The 21196-nt window shown below is 37.8% G+C and overlaps 1 non-coding gene across 1 annotated transcript; it reads right to left on the bottom strand.

Moving 5' to 3' along the window:
* Window positions 1–5367: 5367 nt before the first annotated feature.
* LOC145103608 (small nucleolar RNA R71) lies at window positions 5368–5474 on the bottom strand. The gene has a single exon (XR_013706692.1). It is a non-coding gene; the product is annotated as a small nucleolar RNA R71 (small nucleolar RNA).
* Between the last annotated feature and the right edge of the window lie 15722 nt (window positions 5475–21196).

The following is a 21196-nucleotide window of genomic DNA, read 5'->3' on the forward strand; positions in this document are numbered from 1 at the left end:
TTTATCTTTTCCTTTTGTGTCCTTCCCAGCGAAAAACAAACCAAACGGTTTTAAACAAATTTCTCCATCAGCATACTTTTTCAACTCAGCCTGTGTTTTCGAAAGTTCCATAGCAACAGATACTTTCCTATCCATACTCGAAGCCAGCTCTTTGTTAGTTAACGCAAGACAATCATAATAATTGTCAATGAAGATTTTTATGTGTGCAAGACCTAGTCTGAACACTTCTTTATCAGTACCCTTGAGTTGTGATGCCTCCATTTCTTTCAAAAGTAATGTAACTTGAATAAGATCATTCAAGTTCATTAGAGGGAAGTCTGCAACACTGAAATCAAAAGTTTGATTGTTTGCACATACTACATGATACCGGAAATTTTGTATAATGTTTTCAAAGAATACATCTTTCTAGATGGCAACAAGTTTCTTGATCTTCATCAGAGACCACATTTTGTCTTGCTCCTTTCCAAGTACAACATGAAAACGAATTTTCATGTGTGTATAATCATCTGGGTTTTCGAATTTCTTACTAACCTTGTATTGAGCAGTGATAAACATCATTTCGTTTATTGGAAAGTCCAACTGACAGAAATCAGTATCAGCAATCGAATAGCTTTTCCTTGGCTTCTTTTCGAAAGCGTACATGTGATTGAATGCAACTCTTTATTCAATTGATTCATTTGAATACAGCTTTCTGGGATCACCTTTTTCAATACCAGGTGGATCACTTTCTCTCAGCCTCAGAATGCTTTGAATATGCCTTTGAAGTTCGATTTCAGCCTCCACTTCTGCTTTCTTTTCTTCATTAGTCTTTTTGACTAGCACACCCTTTCCTTTGTCTTTTGAATCTTGACTTGGTTTCACTAAACTTGAACTACCCCCTTCTTTATCTGAGCCAATTACTATCCCTTTCGTAATTGGATTTGTAGTAATAACAGTTGTAGAGATAGTATCAGATCTCATCGGAATTTTAACTGGAATTTGATAGAAAACACTTTTCCAACAATTTTCGAATTTCCTTTGCTCACCTTTGATTCTCCCCCTTGCACCCCTGTAACAACAGGTGGCGCATTTTGTGGTACATCTGAGCAAATTTGGAAATAGGAGCCACCGCCTTCTGAATAACTTGATTAAGTAAATTCAACTTCTAAGTAAAACACTTAGGAGTTAAAAACGAAGTTAGAGTAGGTTTCGAAACAACAACTTTGAGCTCCTCCAGAAGAGTCTGTAATTTAGCAAGCTGATTGGTGTCTTTAGTTGCTCGTGTTTCGAATTTTGGCAATGTGTCATGAAATGTTTTGACAAAATTTGTACTGCCCCAACAATTATATCAACCTTCTCCTGAATTGAATTGTACATAGAATTCATATTCTCAATCTCCTGGGATGCTTCCTTCTTTAATTCTTGCAACTTCAGGTTAACATCCTCTCGAACCTTTTTGACATTTTGTACGAAAAGAATATGACGTTCCTTCGCAACAGCCTTCAAATCTTTTAAGGCCCCTTCAAAATTTCCTGCCTGAGTCTTGATACGAAGCTCACTATTTTGATCAGTCAAATCTATCTTTTCATGAAGTCTTCTTGCAGCTGCCTTCATCATTAACTCAACTTCAAGACCCGAAACTGAATGTTTTACTCCTGAATCAGCTCGTGATTGAAGAAGTGAATTTGGTTTCCTGTTCAAAATTTTAAATTGTTTTCCTGATATTAACATATGATCAGGAATCTCCTCCTCTTCCGAATCGAATTGCAAATCTTCGAAAGTGCCTCCAAAACCTCCTCCTTCGGTTTCCTCATCAGAATGTGGTTTGGGTGTGTCAGTGGATTGTGATGGAAAAAGATTAGTAATGGGTTGTTGAAGATTTTCTCAAACAATGGAGATGAAGCAGAAGTTAATAATGGTGGTGGTAATGAAACAAATAGAGTGGAAATGATAGGTGGTAGTGAAGAAGAAAGATCAATTGGTTGTGAAACGTCTACTCTCATTGGAACATTTGCTCCCGTATCAGATACGTTAGCATTGATGTTAGAAATAGGAAGCTCCTCAGTAACTGATTTGGTAACCACTATTTCGAGTGGAATGGTTGAAGTATGAGAAATAGTTGAGACATGCGAAATCGAAGAAACAATAGGTAAAGAAGTTACCATAGGAGAGGTTGATGCAATAGGAGTACCAGGCACAACTTCATTGTCAGAAGAATCTTCGCTGATGATAAGCTTTCGTTTGTACCGTTTTTCTGTGATGTGCTTCGCAAAATCATGAGCACGCCTTTTCTTAGATAACGGTGAAGCAAGAGCAGGGATTTCACGAACTACTACTCCTTTGCTGCTAAGCGGAGTCTTACGAACCATGGGAGAATCATCAGACGAATTTCGTTTAGATGATTTCCTGTGAATTCGTTTAAGAATTCCAGATTTTGATTGAACAACCTCTTTCGAAGGCTGATCATCACCCTCAACATTCCTTGTATCACCACCTTCAACATTCTTAGGTGAGGATTTCAACTTTGCAGTTTTATCATGATCCCCAGCAGACGTCTTTTTCTTGGATGACTTGGAAGAACTAGCTTCGATTTCAAGTAACACCCCAGTTTCAACATTAGGGTTTACGGTCTGCAAATACTTAACAAGAATCTTTTGCGTTGAATTCACCTTCTTTAGCATGGCATTTGGAATTCGTGCAACACTTGTAAAAATTTGCTCATCGTCTTTAATATTCTTTGGAATTTGATACTTCGTAAATTCAACAATTTCTTCTCCCAGGGAAACTTGAATTCCTTCTTTCTCATACACCTTCTCCAAAATTAGACTCCACTATCTAGCACAAGAAATTCCCTTAGCTACACATGTGGTTGTCAAACTTTTCGTAAATTCATTCCACAACTGAGTGGCATAATCCACACTCAAGTCGTAATACAAACCCATGACCATAGCATAAGCTTCGTGTCTTCCCATGTCAAGACCAACTTTTCTTCCCGTTAAGCACTACAGAAAAATCCCAAATAAAAAATTTGATATTTGCATATTTAGCCTCATAATAAGTATAGATTTTTATCATTTATTAGCTAATTTATTGCATATCATGGACAAAAGGTACTTAATAATGCTTGAATTGTGTTTTCAGTCCAAAAGCGAAGCTCAGAAGCAAAATGAAGCAGGAGAAGCGGTTGGGAGCTTGGGAGTTGAACAAAGAAGAAAAACACCAAAAATACAAGGGACTCGGTGAGTAGGGTCGACTACTCGGCGAGTAGCATCGAAGATTCGAGAGGATAAAGACTCCGTGACTTATCATGTACGGGAATTAAGGGGTGGACTCGGCGAGTCAGTCTTGGACTCAGTGAGTCGGTCTTGGACTCGGTGAGTCGGTTCGAATCTATAAAAACAGCTGTCTAGATCACCATTCGATATTCTGGAACCCTTGGGGAGAAGAAAGCTATGAATCAGAGCCATGAGAGATCTGAAGAACGAAGATACAACCTAGAATTCAATTCCGAAGAAGATTTGAGGCAAATTCTCCTCACTCTACTTAATCTATTGTTTTTCAATTATGGTTAGACAAGTAGAATTTGTTTTATTCTTGTTAATTACCTCGATCATGAGCTAAAACTCTTAAACTTCTGTTTGGGGATACAAAATTGAGACTATGGTTTGATTATTGATAGGATTAATTCAATATTGGTGATTTTGTTGATTTTAGCTTGTTAAAGAACCTTGTGTGTGAATGATAACTATTTTTCTGTTAATAGGAAGATAAATCATTAGTATGGACATCTTTTAATTGTCAACCTCATATGTTTATGTGACCACTTTATCTTATGTCTAGGATTAACGAACGTGAAAATAGAATTAATGGACAATTAGGTAAATTCATGTGGGAGCTTGTTTGATGACCATCAACAAGAGGTTAAATAAAGGACCAAATTAGTTAGCTAATACAAGTCTAAATGAACCCGAATAAATAATATAGGGAATTAAATTAAATTAGACAACTGATCACTGTTTGAGTTAGTTTGTTCTCTAAGGATTAGTGTAGCGAACGCAAAGCTAATCACTTGAATCGGTAGCCAATAGAAGAATTAATCCATTGCACTATTATCATAATATCAACCATATGATCAACTGAATTGAACTAAACAGAAGTCCTTCTCATTATTGAATTTAGTTAAATCTTTGCTTTTCTAGTTTTTAGTTTAAGTGATAGTTAGTAAGTTTCTAGTCTTGTAAAACTAGAGAAAACCCCTACTTATTATTTAATTTAGATAAAATTAGTCTTTAGTTTTAATTTACCGTTCCCTGTGTTTGATACCCTACTTATTTAGCTATACCACAATTGATAGTTCACTGCCTTTGTATGTTGATTTTATAATTAAAAGTAGGGTTAAAACTAGTTCGTTTTACACACATCAAATTTTTGGCACCGTTGCCGGGGAACGGTTCTAAATTAGCATTAATTTCTACTTTTATCGATCCTTTGTGTAAGATTTCTCTTACACAAAGTTAATTCTTAGGTAATTTAGTAGTTATAAGTTTTAAACAATATCTGTTTTAATAACTAATTAGAAAGTTTTTTCTGTTTTTGCCTTAAACTCGCCGAGTGCACTCGTGACAACTCGGCGAGTCCATCGTTGTTCATAGTTTTAATTTTTAGTTTATTTTTCTTCTTTTTACGCGTTTTTCTTGTTTTGTTTACAGTTGTTTCATGACCCGAGGATCTGATACACCTTCGGTCCCTCCTCTCGAAGACCCGGAATCCGCACTAAGGAGGAACAAAGGAAAAGTCGTTGGAGAATCCGTTTCTTCAAAGAATTTGCCATTAAAGAACCTCAAGTCTGTTTTCAACAAGAAGAAGAGCAGCAAATCAAGAGCATCCAGCGCCTCTTTAGCAATCGAATACCCGATTAAAGAAGACACCGAGTACGAGACCGAGGAAGAAGAAGAACTTACATACGAGCACAAATCCGATTTTGAGGACGAGTTAGGTATCAGTATGGCTAATATCGATGAAGTCCCCATGGGGGAATGGCAGAAGAGGATGCGCGATGACATTGGCCCTGGACTTGTGCAACCCGCAATTCCCGCTACTGCAACTTTCAAGCTAAAGGGCCATATGCTCGCTCGACTCAAGGACATTCCCTTCTATGGAAAAGACCACGAAGATGCTTACAAGCACTTAGATGAAGTAAATGATATGGCTGACTACTTCAATGTACCAAATGTGCCACGTGAGACCTAGCTACTTCGTATGCTTCTAGTCACATTCAAGGATGCTGCAAAGTATTGGCTCAAGTCACTTCCCCCCGAGTCGGTCACCACATGGGCTAAGATGAAAGAGGAATTCATAGACCATTTTTGCCCGCCTTCTAAAATAGCCAAGTTTAAGAAAGCCATTGCCAACTTCGAGCAACAACCCGGAGAGTCCCTTTATGAGGCGTGGGAGAGGTACAAAGGCCTTCTCAGAAATTGCCCACACCATGACCTTAATAGCCAACAAGAAGTCTCCATCTTTTATGATGGAGTCAATGTTACCACAAGGCAATTGGTCGACTCGCAAGGCCCACTCACAAAAAGGCACCCCTAGTAATCAAGGAATTAATTGAAGAATTGTCTAAGCATTCTAGAGAATACCACAACCCAAGAAATGAAGTAAGTCCGGGGGTAGTGAACTCGGCTAATGATGGCATGGCGGCGATGATGGCTAAGCTTGATAGTTTAGATAGAAGGATGACAAAAATGGATCAAACAATCCATGCTATTCGAGTTAGATGCGAGAACTGTAGAAGACCTCATCTCACGAAGGATTGTGACTTGGATGAAAATGGAAACAAGAAGGCGCAAGTATTCTACTCAAGCGGCGATAGATACGACAAGAATTGGCAGAAACCAAAGAAGGAATGGCTCCCGTATGAAGAATACAAAAAGGCAAAGGAGGAGAAATACAAGCAGAAAAAGAAGGGATTCTATCAAAAGGAAGAACCGGTTGTGGAAAAGAGAGCCGACTTAGAAGAGATGTTCACAAGATTCATAGCCGTGTCCGAAAAAAGACACAATGATCATGATGCTGCAATACAAGAGAGCAGAAATATACTTAGGAATCAGCAAGCATCTATTCTCAACATTAAGAAACAACTAGGACAACTTGCACATCAAGTGAATGAGAGAAGACCGGGTGAACTTCCAAGTAAAACCGAGAATAATCCATGAATGGAGAATGTGAATGTTGTAACCTCCAGCTATGGAGAAATTTTCACTCCTATGACCCCTGCACAGAAGGTTTCCAAGGTGCATGCAGAAAAGACAGAAAAATCGAGTTCAACTAAACCCGACTAGAATCGCCGAGTCCATGCCCTGATGACAAATCTGCTGTGCCCTTAAAGCCTTACAACCCTCCTCTACCATTCCCAATCAGAGCCATACTTGATGAGAAGGTTAAAGCATACAAAGCTTTCATGGAACATGTTAAAGCCCTTCAAGTCAACGTCCTATATGTGGAAACGATGCTTAAAACACCCAAATATATGAACTTGCTAAAGGGTCTCTTTGCTGCTAGAAAAGATTTGGCTGAAGTTGCGGAGATAGTAATGAGTGAGCTAGAAGATAAGAAGGGCGATCCGGGAAGCATCATAATTCTTTGTCAATTTGGAAATGTACTTGCTACTCAAGCGTTGACCAATTCGGGTGCAAGTATTAACTTAATGCCTTTTTCTTTCTTCAAGAAACTGAATTTACCGGAGCCAAGGCCTGTAAATATGAAGATCCATTTGGCAGATAAGACGATTATTAGTCCACGAGGTGTTTGTGAAGATCTCCTCATTAAGGTGGATAAATTTATATTCCCCGTGGACTTTGTAGTACTTGATATGGAAGAAGACCTCGAAATTCCAATTATTTTGGGGAGATCATTTTTGAATACTGCATGCGCATTGATAGTTGTATGCGAGTGCACACTAACATTGAGGGTAGGAGATAAGTCAACAGTGTTTAAAGCTCTACCAGAGATTAAGCAAGAAGAAGGAAGAAAAGAAGAAGTTTCCTTCATTAATTTGGATGATGAAATACTACAAAAAGAACTTGCACTCTTGCAAGAAGAAGATCCAAGAAAGTTTTTGCTATCTTCTGGAGAAAATGATGATGTTGACAAAGACTTGGAGGAGATAGAGAAGATGCTGAAAGGAACCGATTCAGAAAACACAGTGGGATGTGAGGAATACGCTCTGACTCACCGAGTCGCTTTCACGGACTCGACGTGTCCAGTCGAAAATCTCAGCACCTTGGATGATTTTGATCTGCTTGTTACCAGCTCCCTGCATGTTCTGGACATGAAGATTTTCCCTAATTCTTTAGAAGATCAAGCAACAGAAGGAAGAATGGATGGTGATTTTCAACACGTTCATGTAGCATGTCTCTATACAATAATGCAAAAAGATGAAGACATTCCACTTGAAGAGGAGGAAAATGCAAGGGTTAGGAGAGATGATGTTGATAACCCATTCATTGAGTCACGTATTACCAAACCTCGAGCCCGAGTTTTCACCAACTATGAAGTAATGAAATTTAAAGAAGGAGGAGTGTAAAAGAGGGTGCAAGAGAATGGGGTAAAGAAGAAGAAGACGAGAAGAAGGGAAATTCATGCAGCTGAAGATGATGCTACAAGGAAAAAGAGAGAAGAATTAAGACGGGCTTACATGAAGATGATACACGATTACAAGACAAAGTATAAACCGCAAAAGATTAGGCGTGCATTCCCGATGCAGGAAAATGAAGAAACGTAGATGAGAAGGAGTCCAACTAACGACTCCTTAAAAATAAGCGCTTGGCGGGAGGCAACCCGTTATTAGAGTTTGGTTTCTTTTATCTTTCTCGTTTTAGTTTTGTTTGATTTTCGTTTTTAGGATTTTATTTTCATCTTCTAAATCATCAGACATGACTGCTTGAGAGTGCGTATGGGCTAAGTGTGGGGTGGAATGGATTTTTTTAATGACAAAATGATATAATTTTTGAATTGTTTGCAATTGACTCGCCGAGTCTGATCCTGACTCGATGAGTCTCTTCAGATCCCAGATGAGTTTAAATTTGCTACCAGACTCGCCGAGTCTGACCTTGACTCGACGAGTCGATTTTATTTACAGAAAAAATTAATTAAAAATAATTTTTACATCTGGTAAAACTAGGGGTTTTAACCCTAATGAGGTCATATTTCCCCCTTACTCGACATGCGCCTCTCTTGTTTTCTCTCTCAAGCATTAATCAAGCTCTTCACTCTTTCTTCAAAATTCTTGAATTCTATCAACAAAGGTACTTAATTTCTTCTATAATTCTGTTAAAGCCATGATTTTTAGATGTTCTAAGGTGTCAATTTCATAGAATACCCGATTTTGAAGTTTAGTAAATTTTTAGGGTTTTGATTTAGTGTTAATTGTGTTTTTTTGGATGATTATTCTTGCTCTAATACATCTTAGGAACGTACATGGAGAAAACCCTTGAAAAAATTTCGAGTTTTACAGTCGAATTTTGCTCGACCCATCGACTGACTCGCGCAGTTCATATGACTCGCCGAGTCATTCACGGACTCGACGAGTCCAGTCGGGGACCCAGATGGATTCTGTTTTAATGTTTTTCTATATTTTTTGGGTTGTGTGTTCTTCGTTTTGCAGGGACCATGTTTTCAAGAGGGCAGAGCTCAAGTGGACACCAAGGAGATTTTCCTTGGTTGAATTTGCCTCCGATTGAATCTGCTTCAACAATGACAAGATGGAAGAAGAAGCTAGCTGAGGTCAGGAAGAAGGAGGTTTAGGTACCTAATAGGGTTGACTGGGATTGGTTAAAGAATGTCCGGTATGAGGAAGAGGTGGCGCCTTACCTTTTGAAGGAATTTACGTACGATGGGGAGACAATTATATGTGATGGATGGAGCCAGGTTTTCAGAATTCAATAGTTGGTGTATCGAGAACTCTGCTGTGAATTTTTCTCCACGGTATCTTTCCGATGAAGAGATGATTGCTACCACCCTACGAGTTTTAGTTTTTGTCTTGGGAGCGAATTCCATCAATGTTCTGTCATTGATCTTGCATGCCGATTGGGGATTTACGACCGAACATTGGTCACTACTGCTGTCTTCCGCGCCTTCTTGGAACAATCTCATAAGGTGTTCCCTGACGGTGTGACAAGTACTGGTTGGTGGAACACAATCGCCAACAAATTATATATTCCGAAGTCGGCTCAAGAAGGTAGCATTAGGTAACCCACACACCGTCTCATACACCGCCTTATCTCCACTACAATTAAATAACGAAAGGACGACTACAAGGTGTCCAACCTTGATGTATTTTATCTTTGGAGTATCATCACGCCCGACACCTTCTGCAACATTCCATGGTGTTTGGCCTCTTACTTGTCAGAGGGCGCGGTCATGGATCGCAAAACCTCTAAAATTAATGGTGGCATGTTCGTGACCCGGCTAGCCAACTCATATAGGTTGACGACCCGTGGTGCATGGGACTTAATGACAATGATTCCTGCCCCTCCCTTTAATCCCATTCTTTTTCGGAGGGCAAGAATTATTGAAGATTATGGCGGTGGTCATTGTGCTATCCGCATGACGATCCGGTGGTCGTGCCCGAGGCACCGGGAAGGGGGGTTAGATCGAGACATGAGCGGGAAGTGGAGGAGGAACCGTTGGTGATTCCAGTTGACAATGATGAAGTGCCAATGGATTGGTACAATGTCGAGATGAGGCGGCTACAAGACCAAATGGCGAGGGGTATCAATTTCAACAATGAATCCCACATGCGGCTTTTTGACCATTTCCATATTCCACACATTGATGGGGTTAACTTCCCTTACATACCATCTTGGGATGAGATCATTAATGCAAGGCGGAGTGGAGCTGGTGGGAGCGGGGCTGCGCATGGCAATGATAAGGAAAGAAGATGATTAGTTTTTTTATGTTTAATGGAACAATTTTCAATTTATTTTTGTTTTTGTTTTGTTTGGTGTGTTTTGAGATTTTAGTTAAGACTTTAAGTTATGTGGTTGATGTTTTATTTGCCTTGATGAATTTCAGATTTTGGATTATGAATGCTTGCATAAAGGGTTTAGAGTTTGAGAGAAAAGAAAAAGTCGAACAAAGTCAAGAAAGGGGGAAGTTTAGAGTTGAGGTGTGAAGTCCGGTCCTAAGGGATATGAGTGAATAATTCTAGAGGTTATGGGAAGTTCTTGAGATTTATCAATAGCTGGAACAGGTGCATAACGTTTATTTTTCCACCCAACGTTGACTCGCCGAGTGCAATTAACCAACTTGACGAGTCGCGACATATTTTCACACATTCGAGGCTTTCCGCGACTATACTCGACGAGTCACTTATTGTTATACCGAGAAGACTGCTTATTCGATATTGTTGTACATACCACTTGACCACTTATTCTTCCCGATCAATTCCTGAAGATTTTACACTATTTTTTTCTACATATTTGGAGCTGCCCACATGTGATTTGATGCCCAAAATGTGGATGAGTTGTTTCCATGTCTAAAGTCAATTGAAGATGGAGTTGAAGAAAAGAGATATCGACCTAGCGACTGCTACCCCAGGGGAGTTTCTTCTAATTCTCTCTACATTTCATGTTTGTTATTTTTCTTGCATAACATGCAATGAAGACATTGCATAAATTAAGTGTGGGGTAGGGGGTTGATGTCGTCTTAGTAAATGTAGAATCCTAATGTCCTAATTTAGGTTAATTTTTAAAATTCTTGCATACCAAAAAGGTGAATTAGGAATTAATTTAGAAAATTTTGGTAAAAAGTAATTAGGATTCCATGTTAGAATTGTGTGGATGATTGCATGAAAACCCAAATGTTTAGTTGAGCCTATATACGTTATAGTGCATTTGTGGCCCCCTTATTCTAGTGAAATCATGGGACAAAAGCACGACCTCGCTCAACCCGAAGGATGCAATATGTTTAGCATCATGTACCAGAAATGTATCCAGGAAAATTATTATCGTTAGCCAATAAAGGTTGAAGTGGAGCGCCCCTGCTTAAGCATGTAGGGTTTTGAGTGAAAAAAAACAAAAAGTGAGTTACATGTAAAAAAAAAAAAAAGAGAGAATTGCAAGAAAATTTTGAAGAATTTTGGAGCAGTTAAAGTGAAGATTAAAAGATCAAAATTCTAAAGAAATTCAAAAATTGAAGATACCAAAAATCAAATCAAACAAGGTGGTGAATTCACAAGAATCAAAGATCAAATTATCAAGGAAGTGAAGAATTCCAAAGAGCTCCATAGTGGTATCATAAATTGTAATTCTAGACTATGTACGCTTGGGTTGCTCAACCAAAAACACCTTGAGGATAGGAGGTTTTCTACGGATGGATTCGGAGGGATGCATAGAATGAGCATTGTTCTGAAGAACGAAGATACAACCTAGAATTCAATCCCGAAGAAGATTTGAGGCAAATTCTCATCATTCTACTTAATTTATTGTTTTTCAATTATGGTTAGAAAATTAGAATTCGTTTTATTGTTGTTAATTACCTCAATCATGAGCTAAAACTCTTAAACTTTTATTTGGGGATACAAAATTGAGACTATGGTTTGATTATTGATAAGATTAATTCAATATTGGTGATTTTATTGATTTTAGCTTGTTAAAGAACCTTGTGTGTGAATGATAACTATTTTTCTATTAATAGGAAGATAATTAATTAGTATGAACATCTTTTAATTGTCAACCTCATATGTTTATGTGACCACTTTATCATATGTCTAGGATTAACAAACGTGAAACTAGAATTAATGGACAATTAGGTAAATTCATGTGTGAGCTTGTTTGATGACCATCACCAAGAGGTTAACTAAAGGACCAAATTAGTTAGCTAATACAAGTCTAAATGAACCCGAATAAATAATCTAGGGAATTAAATTAAATTAGACAACTGATCACTGTTTGAGTTAGTTTGTTCTCTAAGGATTAGTGCAGCGAACGCATAGCTAATCACTTGAATCGGGAGCCAATAGAAGAATTAATCCATTGCACTATTATCATAATATCAACCATATGATCAATTGAGTTGAACTAAACAGAAGTCCTTCTCATTACTGAATTTAGTTAAATCTTTGCGTTTCTAGTTTTTAATTTAAGTGATAGTTAGTAAGTTTCTAGTCTTGTAAAACTAGAGAAAACCCCTACTTATTATTTAATTTAGATAAAATTAGTCTTTAGTTTTATTTATCGTTCCCTGTGTTCGATACCCTACTTATTTAGCTATACCACAATTGATAGGTCCACTACCTTTGTGTGTTCATTTTATAATTAAAAGTAGGTTTAAAACTAGTTCGTTTTACACACATCAAAATTCCATATACAGGGAAGTCCAGACTTTTTGAAGTCACTTATCTTTTCAAGTGGTGGTTGATGACCCATCTCATAGAACATATGCATAATCTGAGGGTTAGATGGTTTGAAAAAGGGTAGTGAATTGGGTAACTCCAAGAACTGTGAGAACATCTTTTTGGTAAGACGAATTTGTTTTTCATTCACAAAATTGAAAGTGAGAATATCAGTTCCTTTGTTGAATGATGCAGTGGATACAGCCATAGACAACCAAATGAGTGGTACAACAAAGGATTTGAACATTGTTATGGCTAGAACAGATCTTTTCAATACAACTATCAGCATCTTGAGATCATCTGGATACAACGATACATTTGATTCAACCTGATAGTTGTTGCTTTGAATCTTCATCAGAGGTTGTGATGCAATTTCTTCAGTAGTAGAATTCTAAACAGCAACCATTTGAAGGTTGATTGAAAGCTTTCTGGAAAAATTAGGTTTGTTGGATCTTCTTTGAATTCTTGAACGCGTGATTTCAAAAGGAAAGTAGATTTTCCTTTTATCAGTAACCAAAAATAATTTGAACCATTTGCCATTAAGAGGAAGATCACGTCATCCCTTGAAACGCGCACCAGTAGCCGTTATTGTAGCTATGTTAGATAAAGTTCCTTGAAACTAGGGCCAAGTTACCAAACGGTTACTTTGAGACTGTTCGTTAGTAGTTGTGGATAAGATCAAACGTTTCGTATTTGAGTTTGGGCTCATTCGTTTTTGGGATTCGAAACAAAATCATTTGCCAGTCTTGTGACATCATCAGCCTAAGTTGGTATTACTTAGAGCCTCAAGGATTTCGTGAGTGCAGTGATTCGAAGGAAAAGGATAAGAAACAAATAAAAAAAAATTTGGATCTGTGATGTCAAAAATGTTGACACGAAAGCAGTTAAACCCCAGGCAAAGGTTGCTTCGTTAATTATCAAGAGAGATAACTAACTGCTTTTGCATTTTCCCATGAATTACATTCAAATACTTTTAGAGAAGTATCAAAGGGCTTATTTTGCAAAGTTTCAGTGAGTGGCTTATGAATTTCGTTACATATCATCCTAAACATAAGGTGAGTAATTGAACAAAATTACTTGTTTGACCAATGTAGTCAGTGACAAGTTGCTTTGACATATTTGTGACAGTGACTAGGAAAAATAATTGATACTTACACTGAAATCACATTCAAGAAAAATTATTTATCTGGATTTTATTGGGTAACAAATGTCATGGGTGTCGAACATTTGATTAAAACCACTACGAACGAATGTGATTTGGAGTATACGAAACTTAGGTACATAAACAATTGTTTCGTAAGTATCTGTAACATAGTTCCCCGTCAATTCCTTCTTAAGTTCGGATATTTGGGTTTCATTTTCATCACGGTCTCATGACATAAGATCATAAACACAGATTTTTGACATGTTTAAGTCACAATTGGTTTGATCAATGACCTCTTGAACATGTGTCTTTGTGTGTGAAATGTGTTAAGAATTTTGTGATGAAAAAGATTGGTTAAGATTCGAATGTACCTCTGTTATATATGGACCAAACAGATAACTCTTAACTCAATTTGAGAAGAGCAAGGTAGCTTAGTGGAGTAATGCGAATGTAAGCCTAATTTGGAAGAAAATTTCGTATGAAATATTACATTAAGGCTTTCATAACACACATAGAGTCGGTTGATGCTTGAGTCGACATGCAGCAGTATGCTTCTAGGGACATCCTAACTATTGTAAAGTTTTGAAGAAAATTACCTTCCCAGAGAAACACAAGCATGATCCTTTGATGAATTGTCTTGAAAATGTTCTTGAATACCTAAAACAAAAAAAAAAATTTGTGATTTTGAATTTTTCCGAAAGAGAAAAAAAAAATATGCAACAAATGAAAATCTTTTTGATATTTTTGAGTTTTCGAAAATAAGAAAAAAATATTTTTGATTTTTCAGTTTTTCTATGAACAAACACTAAGCAAAAAAAAAATACAAAACACGCTAAACTTTTTAGTAACCAGATACGAAAATGAAGTGTGTTGAAGCCTCTTAACGCACAGTAACCTCTGAATGATTCAATTAGCAAGCCTTTGAATCGATACCTCTTTCACCATTAACATTTCGTTAATCTTGAATATTTGATACTGGAACCGAATTCACATCTAACATTCCCAAACCTGCTAAAATTTTCACAAAAGATTTTTCATCAAGTGGTTTAGTGAAAATATCAGCAAGTTGATTTGAAGTTTTCACAAAATGAACTTCAATATTACCATCTTCCACATGATCTTTTATAAAATGATAACAAAGAGCAATATGTTTTCTTTTCGAATGTTGTACTGGATTATGACAAATGCGAATAGCACTTTGTGAATCACAATAAAAAGGAATCTTTTCATATTAATTTCATAATCATGCAATTGGCTTTGAATCCAAATGATTTGAGAAGTGCAAGCAGCAGCAGAAATGTATTCAGCTTCAGCAGTAGAAATTGCTACACAAGTTTGTTTCTTTGACTGCCAACTTACCAACTTTCCATCTAGTAATTGACATCCTCCACTTGTACTTTTTCTGTCGAGAGTACATCCACCAAGGTCTGAGTCTGCTTGAATGAAAAATCCATATTTCAAACGATACCATAATCCTAACGAAACTGTTCCATTGAGATAATGAAAAATATTTTTCACATCTATTAAATGTGGTTCTGTTGGATTTGCTTGATACCTTGCACAATTGCATATAGAAAACATGATATCTAGTCTACTAGCATTTAAATAAAGTAGAGAACCAATCATGCTTTGAAACAAAGTAAGATCAACAGCAGGAGATTCCAACGAAGGTGTTAACTTCGTTCCTACAGCCATTGGCACCCGTAGTTTCGTGTTGTTAGTCATACCAAACTTTTCAAGCAAATTCTTTGTGTATTTTTCTTGATTGATGAAAATTCCTTCTCTGCATTGTCGTATATTTAACCCAAGAAAATTATTGATTTTACCCATCATGCTCATTTCGAATTTACTCTTCATCAAATTCTCAAATTCATTAGATAAAACTGGGTTAGTAGATCCAAAAATGATATCATCAACATAAATTTAAACAAGCATGAGATGGGATCAACTGATCCTTGTTTAAACTTTGATTGTTTTAAGAAATTGGTAAGAGTTGCATACCATGCTATTGGTGTTTGTTTTAACTCATACACAACTTTATCTAAAATGTACACATGATTAGGATATTCTTCATTAACAAAACCTGGTGGTTGTTCAAAATACACAGTTTCTTCGAGCTCTCCATTCAAGAATGCACATTTGACATCCATTTGATAAACATCAAAGTCTTTATGTGCAGCATAAGCTAAAAATATTCGAACAGCCTCGAGTCTTGAGACAGGGGCAAAGGTTTCTTCATAGTAGATACCTTCTTTTTGTGAATAACCTTTAACTACAAGCCTAGCTTTATTTCGAATAACATTGCCCTCTTTGTCGGTTTTATTTTTAAAAATCCATTTTAACCCGACAGTCGAAACATCGATTGGTTTTGGAACAAGTCTCCAAACAATGTTTCTTTCGAATTCAGCAAGTTCGGATTGCATAACAACAACCCAATCTAAGTGTTCCATAGCAACCTTAACTGTTTTTGGCTCTATTTACGAAATAAAAACATTAAACATGCAAAATTCCTTATTCATAGTTAATACCTCATTTTTCGCATGAATTTGAGTTGTTGTTAAAACTCCATCTTCTGGATTTCCTATAACTTGCTCTTTTGTATGATTCTTTGTCCATTTCTCAAGTGGTGGATAGGCAGGATCAAATTCCAATGGTGCATCTTCGTACATTTCTTCATTTTCAGTACCCACCATAGAAACATTATCATCAAATTCATGAAATTCATCATCTTGAACAATATTAATTTCATCAGTATTGTCATGCTCCACCTCAACAAGATTATCATTTTGATGTTCCTCTCAATTTCATGATTCATACTACTCTTCTCCCCATCCAAAGGATGGTCCCCCTCAACATTTAGAGGAATAGACGTATGCTCCCCTTCCATACGAACGTCTGGCATACTTTCGCCATTGTCAGCAGTATCAAAAGTTATTGTTGATTCATCAGTATTTTTTGATGATTCAGGTGATTGATTATCAAAAACATGAACTTCAACATTAATTTCCCTATCTGGAACACCAAAAATGAGATCATAATCAAAATCAATTGAATTATCAATCTCATACTAATTTTTTGATTCAGCAAGAATTGGTTTTTGTTCAAGCTTCCTTGCTATTTGTTTAACAAAGTAATCATCAAAGGTAATATTAAAAGTTTCTTCAACTTTGCGAGTTCGTTTGTTCAACACCCGATATGCAACTGATGAATGCAAATATCTCAAAAATATGTCTTCATCAGCTTTAGCTGCAAACTTTGAAAGATTGTCTTTAAGATTCAGGATGAAACATCTACAACAAAAAACATGGAATAATTTGACAATAGGTTTCCATTTATTTATTATTTCGTAAGGAGTGATTGTAACACCCGTTCATTTATTAGTTAAATAAATAAATAAATGATCGAATAGTAGCCCTAAAATCGATAATTATTTAGCAAGGTGGTGATCTCGAGGAGCTAATCGTTATAATTTTAGAGATTTGGGGGTAAAAATGTAAGTTTCGAATTTATTTTGTAAGTAATTGTGAAGGCAGGGACCACTTGTTATATTATTGGGATTTATTATGAAAAGATTTATCGAAATAGGGTTAAGGAGTAAGTTCGGGTTTTCGTTGAAAATAATTGTAGAGGGAGGGGCTGTTTAGTAAGATATGAGAATTATTTTGTAAGGGATTTTCAGGTTTGGGGTGGAAAACATAAAATATGGGATGAGCTTTAAGAAAAAAGAGAAGGAAGGGCCGATTCTGCTATTTCGTTATAATTTGTTTGGAAGCAAGATTTAAACCCGATAAGCCTCTTACCCTCCTGTTTCGTTGGCAAACCCTAAGCCTTTCTCTTGAGATCGGCCGCCGCTGCCCTTGGAACACCTCCAGCCGCCGCTGCTTCAGGAACGCCGCCAGCACAGCTCCGCCGCCGGAGATGTCGTGCGCAACCGAAATGGCCGCCGAAGATCGAGAACTGAGTAGTTTTTGTGGTTGCGTGGTCGTGTGTGGTCAAGAAACTGGGGGTAATTCATCTTCTATATCTCTCTCTCTCTCTTCTCCTTCGCTATTCTCGGTGATTCAGCATCGTATAAACCGGTTGCTGCCGCCGGCAGCCCTTTAGTCGCCGTTTTGGGCCGCTGCCACCATTGGTCGCCGTTTTTGTAACATTCCGGCGATGTGTTGCTGCCTTATAGGTGGTTGAATGCATGAGTGTTCGCTTTAGGGGTCATTTTAGAAGCTAATAATGAAGCAGCGTACGTTTTTGTGGGCAGGAATCAAGAGACCACCGCCACCACCGTGAGGTGGTGGCTGTCATCGCAAACCACCGGTGTTTTCTGCTGCTGTCCGACATTTCATGTTATCACCACCGTCGGACGCCACCAGGTGGGTGGTTGGATCTATTTCACAAGCTACTATCAGTAGTGTGTGTATGCATGTTTTGTTTGGCTGGAAAATCAGGAATGGCCACCACCGCCACCATGAGATGGTGGTTGACACCATGTGCCGCTGGTGTGTGTGTGTGTGTGTGTGTTTATTTTAGTATAATGTGTGTGTGTTATTTCGTGAGTTCATTATGAATTGTAAAAATGGAATAATGGAAAGAAGTTCAAAACCACCACCTTAGGGTGGTGGCTGCCACCTCCTGCCGCCACCGGCCGCTGTGTCGGGTGGCGGTGTGCCTCGTTGTATGGTGACTCGTTTGTGGTGCTTGGTCAAGAGACATAAACCCTAATTGGCCTAATAGACCTTAATGGGTCCAAAGAAGCTTAATGAACATAAAATCCCAAACATTTGATTAATGGGCTTAAGGAAACCCTAATGGGTCTAATGGGCCCTAGTTAACCCAAAGAGACCCTAATGGGTCCCAATAAGGCCCATAGTGACCTAAAAGCCCAACCAATGCGCTAATGGGCTAGTGTTGGGTTTAGAAAACCTTAAGGGCATAAAACCCTAATTCGGAGAACTAATCGGGACACACACATGAGAATTATTTAATAGTTTGAAATATTAAATAATACTCATTAGCAAAGACTAATCTAAGCAACATAGGACTTAATGGATTAAGTTCTTAGTGGATTAAGTCCTTAAAGGGTTAAGTAGGACACTTAACCCTAATCATGATGTTATGTGAAAACCTAATCCTACTTGGGTTTATAGTTGGGGCTTTTATCGGGCTTTGATGATTGAGATAATAATGAGCCATCCAAAAACAAACAATTAGGCTTGGAAAATTTAATGGGCCTAGGATAAGGCCCATGTAAGGGGCTTAGGCCTAATTTGGGAAATTGGGCGATATATGGGCCATAGTTGGGCCTTAATGATTATATAATGTTGGGGCTTAGAATAAGACCATGTATAGGCTTGGGCCCAATTTGGAAAATTGGGCCATATGATGGGCTTTGACTCATAGTTGACTTTTGGGCCTATGGATTGGGCCTTGGGTATGAATGAGCCAAGCTTGGGGTAATGTAGTAATTATCCAAAGAATGTACTATTGGTTATGTGTTGGGACCCAATTATTAATTAGGTGATGTTTTGATATTGACATATCGGAAATCTATCATCTAGCAGCTGGGGTCGAGTCTGCAGGACTTCAGCAGCGTGGGGTTGAGTCTACGGGACTTCAACAGTGCGAGGTGAGTTACCTTCCAGTAGCGGTGGGTCTACGGCCACAATGTCGGCCCACCAGTAGGAGTTGTTGTTAGATGATTGTCTTTGTTATAATTGTCTATGTTTGCTACTACCTATTATGTTTATGTACTAGCATGATATGATGATATGTGATAGTGGTAGTAGGGGGGTGAAATAGTCCCCGGTTACCAGTCGATAGGGCCGAAGGGGTAGATTAGTACCCAACTATGCTAGACAGATTATGATATATGGGATATGATATTATGTGGTAGTAGTAGGGGGTGAAATAGTCCCCACGTACCGGTCGAAAAGACCGAAGGGGTAGGCCAGCACCCAGAGATGCTAGGCAGTATATAACTTATGTGTTTATGCAATGCTTTTATGTGGTAGTGTTAGGGGGTGAAATAGTCCCCGATTATCGGTTGAAAGATACCGAAGGGGAGGCCAGCACCCAGATATGCTAGGCAGTATCCGGTCGAGAGGACCGCAGGTGTCACACCCCCGAACCAGACGGTGGAAACGTCCAGGGGCTGTTGTGACTCAATTGAATACCATCACAATGAATATACATGAAACATAACATCATTCATCACCAACATTTGAATATTACAACTGATAGTGTTTACATCCATTACATTGTTCCAAAATATTACATGCCCAAAAATAAATTGTTCGTTGCTAATTAAACAACCACAAAACATCATAGAGTACAATTCTTTCTTCACTTTATCTGTTACCTGAGAATACAAGTATTTTGAAAAACGTCAACATATGAAATGTTGGTGAGTTCATAAGTAATGTTTGAAATCCAATGTGTTGTATTGTTTTGAAAACCACCAGAAAATCCGATATTTTCTGAAAATAGTATAGTATAAAAGGTGTGAAGATCCATAAGTATGCTTGTTGGTTTCTATAATTCTATGTGTACGATTTGTAAAACTCGTTATGTAGTTCGTAGGTGTAATAGTTGAAAACTCTAGGAAAACCCGACGTTTTCCTATCACTTTGCTTTAATTAGTTATGTATTGTTATTTTGTTACGATAGGGTATTCGTTGAGCTCCGGAGACGTCGGATTAATAGTGGATTGTGAATTGTTGTAATGTACGTTAACGAAAATGACCAGTTGACAACTGTACAAACGATCCCTTAGGCGTCGCTTGCACTTATTCACATAACCCAACCCCCCGGACTCATGTAGCCCCACGACCGAGGGGAAAAAGAAGGTGCGAAGCCCCCGGTATTTCCCTACGTCGTTCAAGGCTATAGAGAATGCGAAGGGCTCTTAGCCCAACTCGCAAGAGTGAATTCTCGACTTCGCTAGCAGTACCGAAGGACCCTTGGGGACCAGCAGCACGTTGCCATTGAAAGTCCTTTTACGCTATGTTGGATCATGTAAGACCCAATAACTCGTAAGGTTGATGTCTTTGGGCCTAAAGATCAGGTCATTGGGCTAGCTAGGCCCAACAAGCAAGATTTTACACTTTTGGGCCCAAAGATGGTGTATCGACGTCTGTGCACTCTCATGTGTGTATTGAATTCCCAAATTTTCCGTGTATGAATCGAGTTGTCGTCGTGTTAGTAGTTCCGGATTTGTTATTGATTCGAGACCGAATCAATTCGTTTGATAACAATTTTTGGTGTTGTTGTGTATTGTAGTTCGTCGGTAGTCGCAGTGTCAATATTTGATCACAACGGATGTATTAAATTAAGATTGAAATTTTTCTGTTTACAGCCCTCTTTATTTTGCAAATTTACTTTTTCAACCCTTTGAATAAATTAATTTCCGGTTTAGTCCTTAAGCCATTTTTCTTGGCATTCTAACACCAAAACTTATTGAAATTGATATTTTTCAGCACATTTTTAGTTGAAAACAGTTTTAGTCCCTCAAAATACAGTTTTCTCGGCTTTAACCTCTCTTTTTCGCAATTTTTACACTTTTGGCCCAAATTGGAAATTTTTTGCAACTTTGGTCCTTTTTAATTATGAAAAGCATTTTTAACCTTTGAAAAGGACTTGGAACACTAGTAGTCCACTGTTTTACAGAAAAACACAGTTTCAGC

This window comes from Lactuca serriola, chromosome 4 (assembly GCF_051521515.1).
Source record: "Lactuca serriola cultivar US96UC23 chromosome 4, Lser_US96UC23_V15, whole genome shotgun sequence".
NCBI lineage: Eukaryota > Viridiplantae > Streptophyta > Magnoliopsida > Asterales > Asteraceae > Lactuca > Lactuca serriola.